The sequence below is a fragment of the Ostrinia furnacalis genome, unplaced genomic scaffold (genome assembly GCF_004193835.3).
Source record: "Ostrinia furnacalis isolate ACB-3 unplaced genomic scaffold, ASM419383v2 OfSCF1605, whole genome shotgun sequence".
Lineage (NCBI taxonomy): Eukaryota > Metazoa > Arthropoda > Insecta > Lepidoptera > Crambidae > Ostrinia > Ostrinia furnacalis.
Window position 1 is genome coordinate 376,558 of NW_021131844.1, and position 14,481 is coordinate 391,038.

The 14,481-nt window shown below is 36.5% G+C and overlaps 1 protein-coding gene across 1 annotated transcript in view; it reads left to right on the forward strand.

Annotated features, from left to right (window-relative positions):
- The first annotated feature begins 8,140 nt into the window (after positions 1-8,140).
- Positions 8,141-14,481, forward strand: part of LOC114353084 (sodium-independent sulfate anion transporter) — a 44,731-nt gene continuing 38,390 nt past the window's right edge. Inside the window, exon 1 of the mRNA XM_028304907.1 lies at positions 8,141-8,273. The gene's annotated coding sequence lies outside the window, so the exon portion shown is untranslated. The remainder of the gene's footprint in view (positions 8,274-14,481) is intronic.

A 14,481-nucleotide genomic window follows, 5' to 3' on the forward strand; every position in this document is an offset into this window, starting at 1 on the left:
TTCGGCCTATAGCCAAATCAAATCAATATACCTATTAAATTTTGAGCAGTATTTTGGGCACTTATGAACGTAAAAAACAATAAATAAATAAAAGTGGCCCTTAGCAGTCACAGATAATAATGGCTAGTGCTCGCTTACAACAACGGAACCCATAATGCACGATCCCTCTCCCACAGAATCACAGAACGCCAAAACACCTGATATTCTCCTTTTTTCAACAATCCACTGCCTTTTTGAAGTAGTTGATCCATTTATGTAACCGTATCATTCAAAAGTTTCATCGGCAAACTTGATTTCTTCAGAGGATAACGCTTTACACGTAAAAGAGAGCTTGAATTGACAATAACAGCAACTTAATTTCACACTAATTTTATAATGCGTTAGTAACTCTGTCTGTTAGTTTTTCATTCTTAAAATTTTCCTTTTTATCATGTGTGTAACAAGCTGCCTAATTTCGTACTCCGAACCCATTTTCTTAACTGTACTGAAAATTATATTTATTTATCTTACTCAGTTTTACGGTGACCAGACCCCTATCTACATTACCTACATCTGACCGGGGTGGCAGCTAAAGTGTTTAAGCGTGAAGCCATGGTCGAATTTTTTCAAGAAATATCCAAATAATAAATTCAACTCTAAATAAATAGTTTAAATCGCAACAACCCTGAAGCGACTTCGCATCAAGCCCGTCATGTTTCGTTTTAGTAATTAGCCGAAATATTGGTTTACACGTTAATGTTCTTACGCCGTACATTATAGCCCCGAGATAAGGTTTAATTATTTTTTATATTTCGTCAACTATTCCAATTGTGTCGCACTAGAAAAACATAAAGTTTAATTGCTGTGTCGGTTTATATTGCCCATGAGTTACTGACCAAATAAATGTATAAATTATTAATAAGTTCTTTTACACCCAAGCAGCGGAATAAGTTTTAATTAATCTAAACCTTGAAAAATTGTTTTTACATGTATTATGAATATTATGATAACATTAACTAGATCTATTACTTTTAGAAAAGAAGTCTCTTATTTATTACTCGTAGTAAATAATGTCTCAGTATTGCACATTGCTGCGGCGATTACCGCCGCTCTCCACTTTCGTCGGCCGCCGTCAGCGTCCAGGCATTAGCTTGTGACACATGCTGAGACGGAGACCTTTTGCTGCCGCAACTCTGCTCACATTATTTCATTTTTAATTGTTATTTGATTTTATTTTTTATTTTGAATGTGCATGTTAAATATTGAATTATGTAATCTTGTTGAACTATGAATGTGACTTTGTGTGCAGCAAATAAATGTTTACTTACTTACTTACTTACATATTGAAATCATGAACTGCATGTTACACGGACATAATAAATTATTAAGATATCGTATAGTGATTCGTTGAAGTCTTTTACATCCACCAACTGTTTTTGTATTGTAAACATCCTTCACGTTATTTTTTTAACAATATTAAGTAGTGACTTAACGAAATAATGACTAACTCTATACTGAAGTACGAATTACGCTAGGTATTACTTTTTTTATGCAGGACAAGGCAAGTATTTGACCGCAATCGTACCTGGTGGTAAGATGCAGTCTAAAATGGTATTTCGACTGCCAATATGACATTAATTATAGGGAATGGGCCTTTTAATGGTGGTTTTGGTGGATTAGACGGGAGTTGCACCATCTTACTTTAATTAAAATAGCTTTTGCCCTCGGCTTCACACGCGTGAAATTTAGTTTGTCACATATCGTCATAAATTATAGCATATTATATGTTATTCTGGGTTATAATCAATAATACTGTAAAATTTCATCAAAATCCGTTCAGTAGTTTTTGCGTGAAAGAGTAACAAACATCCAGACATCCAGATATCCACACAAACTTTCGCGTTTATAATATTAGTAGGATAAACATCAAAATCCATACAAGAGACATCGGTTATAGTAATAGTTACAGTTAAAGTTCAGGTACTGTAACTCCGCCTTAGATAATAAAGTGATTATAGGTGGTTTAAATCAATACATGTATTATTAATCGCATTTATATTTAATGTCAGTGAACTAAAGCCCTTTTCTAAATATAGGTAATTAGTTTCATGCGTTCTTTGTTGTTATTCTATGGTTATTATTGTTTCCATAGACAATCTTGGATTAAACCATACAATAATTAACCACAGATACTGAACTTAGGCACTTTTAACAATGTAATCCAGTAATTTTAGGGTTTTCCATTTGGCACAATACCACTTACTCGTTATACCTACCTTTGCGATAAATATACATAAATAGCTTTTGTTTCGATATATGTATTAATATTTAACACTCATTAGTAATCGTATTAAACGAGTACCTACCAGTTATTTTATATTTAGGTAGGTATTACGTTACTAAAATTAAAGTGTAAAAACTTCAAAACTTTGGTACATGACCACTGAAATATTTGAAACTAGCTGACCCGGCGAACTTCGTACCGCCTTAGCGTAGAGATTTTCTTAATATTTTTTTCCGTAAGAACCATCCTTGGACTTCCACAAACATTTAAAAAAAAGAATTATCGAAATCGGTTCAGCCGTTCACACGTGATGCCGTGACAACGCGAAACGGGTTTCATTTTTATATATATAGATAAGTAATATCAGGTTTATCAAGGTATTGTTAAAATTTTCATATAAAATATCTTCATATTCATAGACACGAACGAAAGGAGAAAAAGTAGACTAACTCTATAAAGAGTAAGTCATAGTACTATAATAAGTTGTAATAATTACAGTAGGTACATAACTTGAAATGGATACCAACTATTGCACGAACTGTACTTCAATGCAATCGTTCGTTCACTCGATTGACTCAGTGCTAGCAACGAACTTTTATTCATTAACTGTAAATATGTTCGTAATCGTATGTTCCTAGTACATGCTAGACAATGACACTTGACTCATTGATTCTTATTGCAAGACAATAAACAAACAAAAGGCGACAGCTTATCAAGTTCTCTGTACTTAGTTGTAATTATGCAATGAAAATATACAGTCTGATGGCCTGCTTTAGTTGTTGCAATTCACGAGGGCGAGTGAGCTTTACACGTGTGATGGCTCGCTACTGTTAGTTTTTCAAAAGTTTTGATAGACATTACAGTATCGTTATGTGCATGTACACGTACAGTAGGTACACACACGAGGAAAGCTCACTCGCCTTCGTGAGTTGCAAGCTTTACTTGCTAAGTGTCCCCACCGATAAGTATACATACCAGACTACAAAACAAGTCAGAATTGTGGGTTTTGTTGCTCGTCAAATGACAATCCCAAAGTTCAATAAAGTTTTTTCGGCAGTTAGACGCCTGTTTCTATCCAGAGAACTACTTAAAGAAGCATTGACTATGATTTTTCACGTCGTAAGTACCCATCTCTATAATTAATCAATCGTTTATTGCTTTACCACATTAGCTGGATCGAATTCAGAACCTACGCATCGAGAGAGACCACCAAAGGTTTTCCACAAAGATCGGTCCTACGCCTCCCGCATCCAGGCACCTCCCGCGACCTTCACCAGATCGTCGTTCCACCTAGTGGGAGGCCTGCCCACACTACGTCTTCCGGCTCCTGGTCGCCACTCGAGAACTTTTCTGCCCAGCGGCCATCAGCTATGTGCCCTACCCACTACCACTTGATTTTAGCAATTCTGCGGGCTATGTCAGTCACTTTGGTTCTCCTGCGGATCTCCTCATTTCTGATTCGATCACTCTCTTTATCTCTATCACTAGGCCGTAAAAACATGCAAAAGATCATGTAGGCGTCATTTAATTTGTCATCAAATACAACCTTACGTCACAGGGTCGACGCGAGGTCTCTACGATGACGTGACCGGGTTCCGAATCCGGGCCGGGCCCGGCCCTGGCAGTGCAAACGCCCTGAATTATGCATTTGTGACTAATTGCTGCCATTGCCGTGGTTAAGTCAATCCCGGAAGTCTAAAAAATAGCCAACCCTCGCCTAGTCATGAAAACATTACAAGTAGGTAGATAATTACTTAGTAGTTTTCTCAAGATCGTCAAGTTCTAAGTCAAACAACTTTAAAATGACAATTATTATCCACAAGGTTTTGCTCGCGACTTCACTTGCCTGAAATTTAGTTTGTCACAGATCGTCATAAATTATAGCCTAGTTATTCAGGGTTACAAAAATAATATTGTAAAATTTCATCAAAATCCGTTCAGTAGTTTTTGCGTGAAAGAGTAACAAACATGTTAACAGGAATCTAAACAACCATACAAACTTTCACATTTATAATTATGTATTAGTATGATACATACTTACTGATATTACTAAAGTATTAATATATAGTTTTTTTTCTTTTCAATTATAAAACCTACTACTACCTAGGTTTTCAGGAAAATTCCGAAAAATCTTTAAATCCCTGAAGACAAACTTTTTGTACTGCATAAGCCACCTAGCGGAAAACGTTAGAACTGCGACCCGCGGCTCATCGTGCATGCTTTTCCGTCTCTCGAACGGCATTTCAGTTGGTTCATAAGCAAATAAGTAGATGACGCTACTCACGAATTAAATTTTCGCAATTTTTTTTTCAGGAATGCCAACCAGTTTTTCAGGACAACACAAATTCTATATTTGTTAGTTTTGTTTGCTATTTAAATAGTTTTGTGCTCAAAACCTATTTTTTTCCATGAATAAAAATGATCGTAAAAATTTTCAAGAGAGCATCTACGAGTATAACCATAGTCCATGTATACCTAATATGATGAAAATAAGATGAATATAATAATTATACTTTGGCTATTGAAGCTTATGATATTTTAATAATAGCCAATTCAAAAAACTCTGTTTTGTTTTGTATTTTGGACTGCGAAAATAAAGTTCAAGCCCAAAAATATTTTCTGTTTAATATTATCATTATCATTTCCATTTCAATAACACTAGTTTTAAATAAATTCTGTCCGAATCTCGCTGAACATCCAATTTGTAGATACAATTGTCAATTTCGTCACACAATCAGTTAGTGTAGTGCAAATATCGATAGGTTAAGGTAATATGGAATGGCGACCAATACAATTATTGAAGTGTGTGAAATGACAACTTTTCAGGATTCCTCCTGATTTTCCATATATTTTCCTCCAAGAAACAGAGTTTCTATAAATACTACGTTTTAGATACGACTAAAAAAGCTTTGATCTTTTCTTTTTACCATTTTTTGTGTACATTTCAGGTTTAGTGTCATGTGCTTGAAGTTTATTCTTGCATAATAGAATAGAATAGAATATAAAGTGTTTATTTGTCTCAAAACAGGTTTAATATTATTTTACTACACAACATTTTTATACCAACAGTCATCTCATTAAAATTAAAAGTACATACATAAGTTTACTTCAAATCAGCTGGTGATACGTAGCTAATAAAACATGTAAAGCTTGGCAGCAACGAAATGTTATTATAAAATATGAATTAGTGAAATTACAATTGCATTTTTTTATTAATGTCACCATCATTTTTTATCGATAGTTTAGCGATGGTCATTACCAACACTAGCCAGCACCCACTGCTCGCGGAAGCGGCGCGCGCGCGGCCTCGCGGCTTCCGCGCGAAAAACAATCGCGGGAGCCATAGATGTCACGCTGGGCTTACAACGGACGCCGCGGCTTAGTCAGGGTGGTTTTCAAAACAGAATGAGGTGCGGTGAGTTGGCAGTTTTTTTGTGTTCGCCAATTTTATTACTCAGCCATGATAAAAACAAAGTTCTCTGTGTACTGGTGTTTACTTTCTACAGTCAAATTATCAATCTATCGTTTACCACTTAGGTCCTTTTCAGAAAACTTATAAAGCTCTTAACAAATTCATTTCAGGACAACCAATCTGTCTTCCGCTTCATCTTTCTCTTTTTTTCTTCTGATTATTTTTTGCGGGTCCATTGACAGTTTCATTTTCCTCGGGACTAACGTTGCAGCCCTCAAATTATCTGTTTTAGACTGTTTTCTGACGTAAATCACCTCCTTTCTACATCTAATCTACTCATAATTTTCAGCTACAAACACCTACAATCTACAAGCTCCAACAAAACAAAAACTATACAACTGAACTGCTCTATAACTGAAAAACGGATGCATGTCTTTACATAAACTATAATATGTACATGTAAGTAGGTATCATCAGTACTGGCATATAAAAATGGTAACCATCAAAATAAATCTAAATCTATCCAAATTCATTTCAGTCGAAGACACACCGTTGAACGTAAACCTGAATATACGCCACGAATACGAGTTTTTTTCATCCAGCCACTGCCAAGCCAACTGTCCTCTTGAGCTCAACTGTCAATAGGACAAAGGCGCCTCCTACATTATGTTTACCGAGACGTGGGTGGAGTAAGTAAAGTAAAAAAAGTATTAAATGTTTTTTTTGACAAAAAGAGCGACATCACATTTACATAAATTATAAAAAGAAAAAAAAGAAAAATATTGTGCCCTGCTGTCAAATAGGGGCCCGCTCAGCATTAATCGGGGCATGCCGTGGGCATGCCTTGACACCGATTTTCAGTGGGTCCCTTGACGTTGCTGCGCCCTACCGCCGAAGGAGAAGCACTCCGTAAAGTGCCTGTCCGTCGGCGGGAACATGCAATAAGGGGGCGGCAAAATTATGTACCCATAAAAACAAACACAAAAATCAACAAAATAATAAAAACTAAAAGTGGACGTGGAGACTCAATACCGAAACCCGTTTACCCCATCACCTTTCATCAGTTCTGCGACAGGTATGATCGGTCCAGTTTATTTGGCTTGGTATCATATTAACAATTACAATCTTCTAACATTTGCCACAAAAATACCAACCAATCAGTCGAACTCTTCAAGTCCCAAAAAACTAATTAGAATAGTTTAATTAGCGCAGTAATTAATTTAAATGCAATCCGGAAAGCGAGCGCTCCTCCGAGCGAAAGATGCGCGGGCGCCGCTTCCGGTCCGAGCCGGAACCAATGTGACGTCTTCGCTCCGATTCTATCTAAACTGCGTGTGTCAACTCCAAGGTCGTCTTTCGTTGTCAATTGTGACTAAAAAGACCAAGTTGGTTTACAATTAGGCTCGTTTTGTGTCAACTGCGCCTTTGTCACAGTATAATCTGAACGCAGAAAACTTCTGTTGGTACATTGATAAGAAAACGGATAGTTCTAAAGGTGTTCGTGATTCTTTTCATTTTGTATTACAAAACAACTACAAAGTAAATAAGTATCACAAAATAATAAATAATTCATTTCTTCAGATAATCTATGAAAAACATGATTTTTCTGAAATACAATGTTGAGACTTCCCTGAAATTCTCATAAAATTAGTACCAAGTAAACAATGGTACGAAACGACAATGTCAATGCCAGCTCGGAACATGATGACAACAACAATGCTGTTGGATCACCTTATTGTGGACCATGAGATCTAGATTAAGGCTTTGATGAACTGGATGAAACCAGTGCCGTTAATTACATAATTGATTTAATTGTTGCTGCTTTACATTCTGTGACTGCACGTAACAGTCGCGAAATGGCTTGCCTTCACCTTAAATAAGTGTACGGACACAATGCGTAACCTAAGGCTTTGAGCACATGGAGCGTGATCGTAACCTAATCTAACCTCATGACATATTTCTTACACATTAATGGTGCTGAAAAGCTAAACGATAACGCCAGAATTATTTCCTACAACCTAACTGGGTTAAAGTTATGTATTTCTAAAAACAAAAAAAAAAGGTTTCTGCTCTCCTAAAGTTCTTCTTGACAAACTTTTTAAAACTTACTTGGATTTTAACATGACGACTATACAATAGTCGTTTAAAAAGAAATTGGAGATAATTTGAATAATTGCTTTAACAGCGACAAAAACGCCTGGTATCTCTCTAGAAATGCTTGCCTATCTCCCTAATCTCTACAGTAGTGTACACTATTCCGCAACCTGTCTGCAAAAGTCCATCGTTTTGACCGCCTCCTGAATCTTACCGCTATCTTCACCACAGTGCTCTTACCCTTAATTCACTGGATACACATCAGCAGCCAATGTTATTGCTCAGAGAGCCAATCAAACGTAGAGCTCAGCTAAAATAAGCCTTTTTCTATTCAAACCAGAGGTATGTACCAACACATTTTGCTTCCACAGCTTCCAGAAAGTCTCGCTGCCGCTGCCGTCGCCACGATGCCCTGGTGCGAACTGCATCGCATGCAGATCAGAGCTGTCGAGCGCAGCGGCCGCAGTACCGCGCTGCACCTCGTCCCGGCACCGCGCTCGCCAGGTCAGTACGGAGAAAGTCATTTGAATTCCAACGGCGTGCGGCAGTTTCTAACGCGTATTAGGATGTGTGACTTATTGCCGGTTTTGTTTGTTTGTGGAATATTTTCTGTGTATTCGTTTGCAATTCTAAATTTCTAAATATTTCAAAGGTGTTTTCTAGTATTTTTGATCAGATTTATGATTAAAATGTAGGAACAGTTATCGGAATACATATCAACAAATGCAATACAGTGTTGTAATCAAATTGATTTGTGTGACCAAAATAATCCATTTTTGTCGGTTACCAGAAAATAGTGTAAATATCGCGAGTGTGTTTCTATTAATATACTTCTTTACATTAATTTGCATTATAAAAATCTAGCATATCGTGCTGATTCTAACTCTGAATGAAAAATATTAATTTATTATTGTCGGTATCATCTTCTCTCCATTTAAATATTGATTTACAAGAGGTATATTTAAATGTTTACTTTGAATGAAAATTATTTCAGTGGTTGCCTTTGATGTTCAGTTGTTATCAGGTGTGACCAAAGCACAACAGTGAACGCCAGTTCCACGCCCCAAATATTGTCATATTGCCTTCCGCGTTGATTTGTTCGAGACAACACTGAACAAATATGTTAATGACCTTATCCACAAAGGCCGCCTCATCACACCTGTCATACGCACGACATCGCATTGTCCGCCGGCGACAAACATGGGTGACATGAAACGCGAGGCAGTGACGACAATCGCTGTAGAGACACCTAAAGTTGACAATAACATCATCTGGGTGACTTAATTACTTTTTCTGATTAACGGTGCTTTTTGTAATTACGTAGGGTAGCTATGAACTGTACTTGTTCTTCCCCTTCTCATCCTATATGTATTTGCTAAACATAGGTAGGTAGTCAATAGGGGTGAGAGCGTGGGAAATTTATTGCGGTCATTCCAATGTCAGATTTCTGACTGAAAAATGCTGAAAAGGGACTTGTAACAAGTCATGACTCAGTATTTCTAAACGAATAGAGTACAATGTTGACGTACGTATCCGTGTACAAACACACCCTTCTAGAATTTTCATTTGCGTTGTGGGCAACGGAAAGTTTTAGTGTAGGTATCTATGTTCTTTATTTATAATCGGAATAGTTGTTTTCAAGTATAGACCGATATAAATCCATAATAAGCTTCAGCTGGCGAATTGACCAAAGGTGATATCGTTTTAAAGAAACACCTTATTTTACCAAAAACACGGCACTAATATTTACGAATGTAGAAGAAATCTAATAAAATTTCGTTATGCAAATCAAGTTATTTGATTTATTAACGTTTTGTCGTCTCCGCTTAACTTTGGTGGATCACAGCCAGAGAGATTACGGTCTATATTTGAAACACGTGATATTTCAGCGTTTTCAGATTTGAAAATGTTAATTTAACAAAAGATAGCATATAGATTCAGTCTAAACCTATGATCTAGAATTCTAGACAACATTTATTTATTTATTTTTTATTTATTTAATAACAATCTTAGCTCTAACATTACAGGTTACCCCAATGCGATAGAGTAGATTAATTAGTACATATTTAACAATTAAGATTGCCGCTATGGCTATAACATAAAATAAATAATGTAACCTTTGTGAATTCAGTCAAAGAACAGCTGAATATGTCAACGGTTCTAGCTACTACATTAAGTGTACATAGTGATTCCGATCGAAAAAAAGCTTAGAACAGTGACGCGCGCGCATTGTTGCTTTGTTGGTAAGGTCAGCTGCACAGAATCAGGTCGGCACGGCCAATGTCGCCAAATGTCAGGCATGCCGATAATTAGCTACTAAATATTAATCAGGTAAATTATAGTATTGAGTGACATTTAAATGGCCAGGGGATGGGGTCTGGTGATTTATTGATAGGTTGCAGACAAGTAGATGATGCTTAATTAGATAAAATTAGGTGGCAATTTACAAGATTGTGTAAAGTGCCTTAAGACATGAAACTTGACCATAGAGCCTTTGGTCTTAGTCTAGATGCGTTAGATGCGTATAGTTCTCTATAGAATGAAGCAAAAAAGTCAATTTAATTTCAAGCATAGTTATTTGAATTTTAACAATTAAATCCAATCACAGGACAGAATTTAGGTCTGTAATTGAAACTAGTGTTGATGAATGATGATCCTTAAGAATGTATCAGAGACTTCGTCGACTGGACTTCAGAGCATGACCTTAGAATTTGTGTCGATTTTTAGAATGGGATTACCTGGATACAACTATCTCTGCTATTTATAGCCAAGACACGTTAGGCATGTGTGACACCGGGAATTTTCCGCGCACCCGCCGCGCACCGTACCTTGAACTTGCGTCGGAAGCAGGCAATTACGTCTTCGGCTCGAGATGAATTGCCTCCGCATCCATCGCCACTCCTCGTCATCGTTTACAGTCTTCCACCGAATTATTGTTGCAGGGACGGACTTGCTATGTTGACAGGGCCCCGAATGTACGGGGGTAGTTCTTGTGACCGAACATGTGGGGCAGTAGTTCAGCAGTTTTACAAAAATTGTCTTCTTGGCTTTTAAAATGCCAACACAACAATCATAATTTTGTAATTTAAATTATTCTTAGAAAAAATATTGTGGACACTTGTTGAGACGAAGCAACCTAAGATTCTCCGCCATGCCATATTTTGACTGAGGTGTAGGAGTTAGGGCGTGCAGAATTAGAAGCTTGGCTCTACATGAGATCAGACCTTTTTTACAGTGCGAGCCATATGGTTCGTTCTGGCAACATTTTACATGTTTTTGGTGGGATTTTAATTTTATCAATGTGAGAGGCAGTTTTATAATTTCACACATTTCCCCCATTAGAGTAGCCTTTTATTTGATTGGTAAACATTTTTGTGGCAGTGGGCAGGCCTCCCACTAGGTGGACCGACGATCTGGTGAAGGTCGCGGGAAGAATCTGGATGCGGGCGGTCGTTATGGATATCCTTGGGGGAGGCCTTTGTCCAGCAGTGGACGTCATTTGGCTGAAACGAAATATTTTTGGCGTAATTTTGTTCATTCACTTCCTGCTTTCCCTAACGCCGGCCCTGGTTATACTTACGTAACACGAGCTAATAAATAAAAGCGATAAACAAAGCATGTCGTAAAATACAATCAACTTATTGTTCCGCGAAAACGATATTTGGCCATTTGCACTTTGCCCATATTTTTGCACTAGGAAGCAATCAATCTATTAGGTATCATAATCTTACTTACTTTAGATATTTCAGTCTAAAAACAAACACGTCTTTTTTGTTTAAGTCATTGCTATTTAAGTAATTAATGTATTCTTTGCTAAACATTATTTTATGATGGCTTGTGTCTATGACTAGGGTCATTAGAGGTGCCTTGATCAATCTTGCGTTTTTTTGCGTTTACAAATGAAAAGTTCTTGCTCTAAGTATCTAATCATCAGTTCAATGAACAGTTACAATGATGTAGCATTAGTGGCGCAAACTTTAAAAGTCTCCATCAATCACCCGCCTTCACCTTTTTTAAATGTGTAGAAAGGTCACAACCCTGTCAGATGAACCGACAAAAAATTTAGAGTCTGGCATAAAAAAACATATTTTAGATCCTGTATTCATACTGCTTGCATACATACTCTTTATAGCTAGCTTTGCACACAGCAAACACGTCCATCCACAGCAACCCCATAAAGCCACAATGCACATGGGACCTTGAAGGGTGGCCTTGGCAGTAAGGCCGGTCACACACTACGACTTTGCAGCGATACTAACGCGTTTACCAAGTTAGGTAGTTATTCCCAGTGGGGGCAGATTTTTCTGTTCGGTTTAGTTGGTGGTAGGGCTTGTTCTAAGTCCGCCTGGCTAGCTACCACCATCTTACCTAAGTCTGTCGCCATAACATCCGTTTATTTTGACCGGACTACGGCCCAATTTCTTCCACCTGCTTTAGCGGTGGTATATGGCTTATAATAATGAACGTGTGCACATGCATCGAACATAGGTCGTCTGGTGAAAAAACGGATGTCTACAAACGGTCTTATACGACATTTGTGTGTGATGCTAGGCTTTACTAACTTGTCTCATATTTAACCATTGATTACATGATTCTATAGATGCAGTTGCTCTAAAGAACCAATACAAACGTAAATACACGATTGAATCTTGTATCGATGCACACGTTCGCGCAGTCTCTATTTACGTTTCTTTCTTAGAAGTAATAAACACAGCGAGAATTATTACAACTGTCTGAATCAAACTCATCATCATCGCGCTGTATTTAGCTGCCGATAAATGAATCAAATAATAAAAGTATTTCTTCTAATACTTCACTATGCACGAATACTGCGATTGCATCGATACTTAAATGGTGTGTGTGCCCTTTAATGTCATATACATGTATATTAATACATTATGATAATTTTTAGCCTGTATGCGACTCCATCGCGACGTTCCATAAAGTATCGTGTTGGAATCGCTAGGGCAACCGAAGCGCTGAAAAACCTTAACAGCTGATATAGTTAGTCTCTTTCAGTGTGTTAAATGGCCTTACAGTGAACCCTCTCTCCCGCAAATGCTTAATATTTCTTTTTATCACTCATCTTACCTTGGGGAGATAGAGGTCAATTCGTTACGCGCAATTTAAAAGTTCGTCCTTGAAACCACGGCAATGTGAGTCGTCCCCAAAAGGGTGCGAACTGCGCAGCTTCCGACAGGGGTCGTGTGTGCTATAGCTAGCACCTAGGTATTGTATAATTCAGGTCTGTTATGCAATAATGTGTTATTATACAAGTTCTAATATTTTTAAAACGTCAGCGTAACTTGAGTACATACCTACTATGCTGTTGAGTAGACAAGCACCTGTAATTTCGTTATTATTATTTTCAATTCGCTAAATTTGACTTGCTTGCTAATTTCTATTGTCTTCTTCGTCATAAAGCTCTAAAAGCCTTGAAATAGAATATAAATGCTTCTCAATAATAAGTTGTAATAGTAAGTCATTCGTTGGATCGATAGAATTATAAAGTTTTCAATTCTCATTTGGACTTATTATTAGTGTAATTTAATCATAATTAGTATAAAATATTACATTAACGACCCACATACTCGTATAAACAAAGTACATTATGTAACCCAAAGATTACACTATCTCAGCAACACAGATTTGTGTAAACATAGGAAACAAAACTACTAAATAATCAGCAAATATTTCAAAATGGGCACTTCGACCTTTGCGAATGCGTGAATAGGAACGTAATAATTTATTGCTAAACAAGCGTGTTAACTTTCAATGACTTGGCTTCCTTACAGACTTCATACTTTCGTAATTTGATACATCTGTCTGTTCGTTTATTACGTTATTCATATTTAATACTAAATTACACTCATGTATTTTCAAATAAAATATAGGAAATTTACTAAGTACTTTGCCTAACTGCTTACTGCAAATTATAATTTGTAGGATAAGTTTTTTGCTAAGCAAAAATACATTTTATACTTTTAGTATTTTTTCCCTGATACAAAACAAAACACATTTTTCCTGCATTCTACAATTTTTGCAGGGGTTTATGCGCATTATCTAAAATAACAAGCAAAACCGGTCGCCAAAACTTGTATGTTCTATTTAAGACATTTTTTACTATCGGCTAAGGAAACGTGTTTTAACTTATGCGACTATTATAAAGGAATGACATACTTATTTTATTACGGATGTCAGTCAATATTAAAACTTTATCGCCCTATTTCACAAGGCATTCAAAACGAATGTTTGGGAGTTACGACGATTTAGTACCTCCACGGCATTTTCAGCGTCATACCCTACTTGATAAAGATTAAAATTGCATGTGGATATCTTAAAAGAGGGGTATTCATGATTGCCACCTGTCTTTTTTTTTTCTTTGGACACATTCGATGATTCCAGACTTGGCAAACAAACTTTTTGCCGAATATGATTTCAGTTTGCATAATAGGTTCCTGTGTACAAATTAATACATGTAACAAGAAAAGTAAAATATGATTTCTCAATGTTTTTTCATGTAATACTTTATATTTTTTCATGAAAATAAAATAAAAATAATAATTAAAGTAAAAATAGAAAATTAAAATTGCTGTAATTTAAACACTTCAATTTGCAATAAGTACGTGAATTATGTTTCTTAATTCAATAATAATTTCCCATCTTGGGTAATTAAAATACACACTATAATATCAATAATTATACGTCAAAA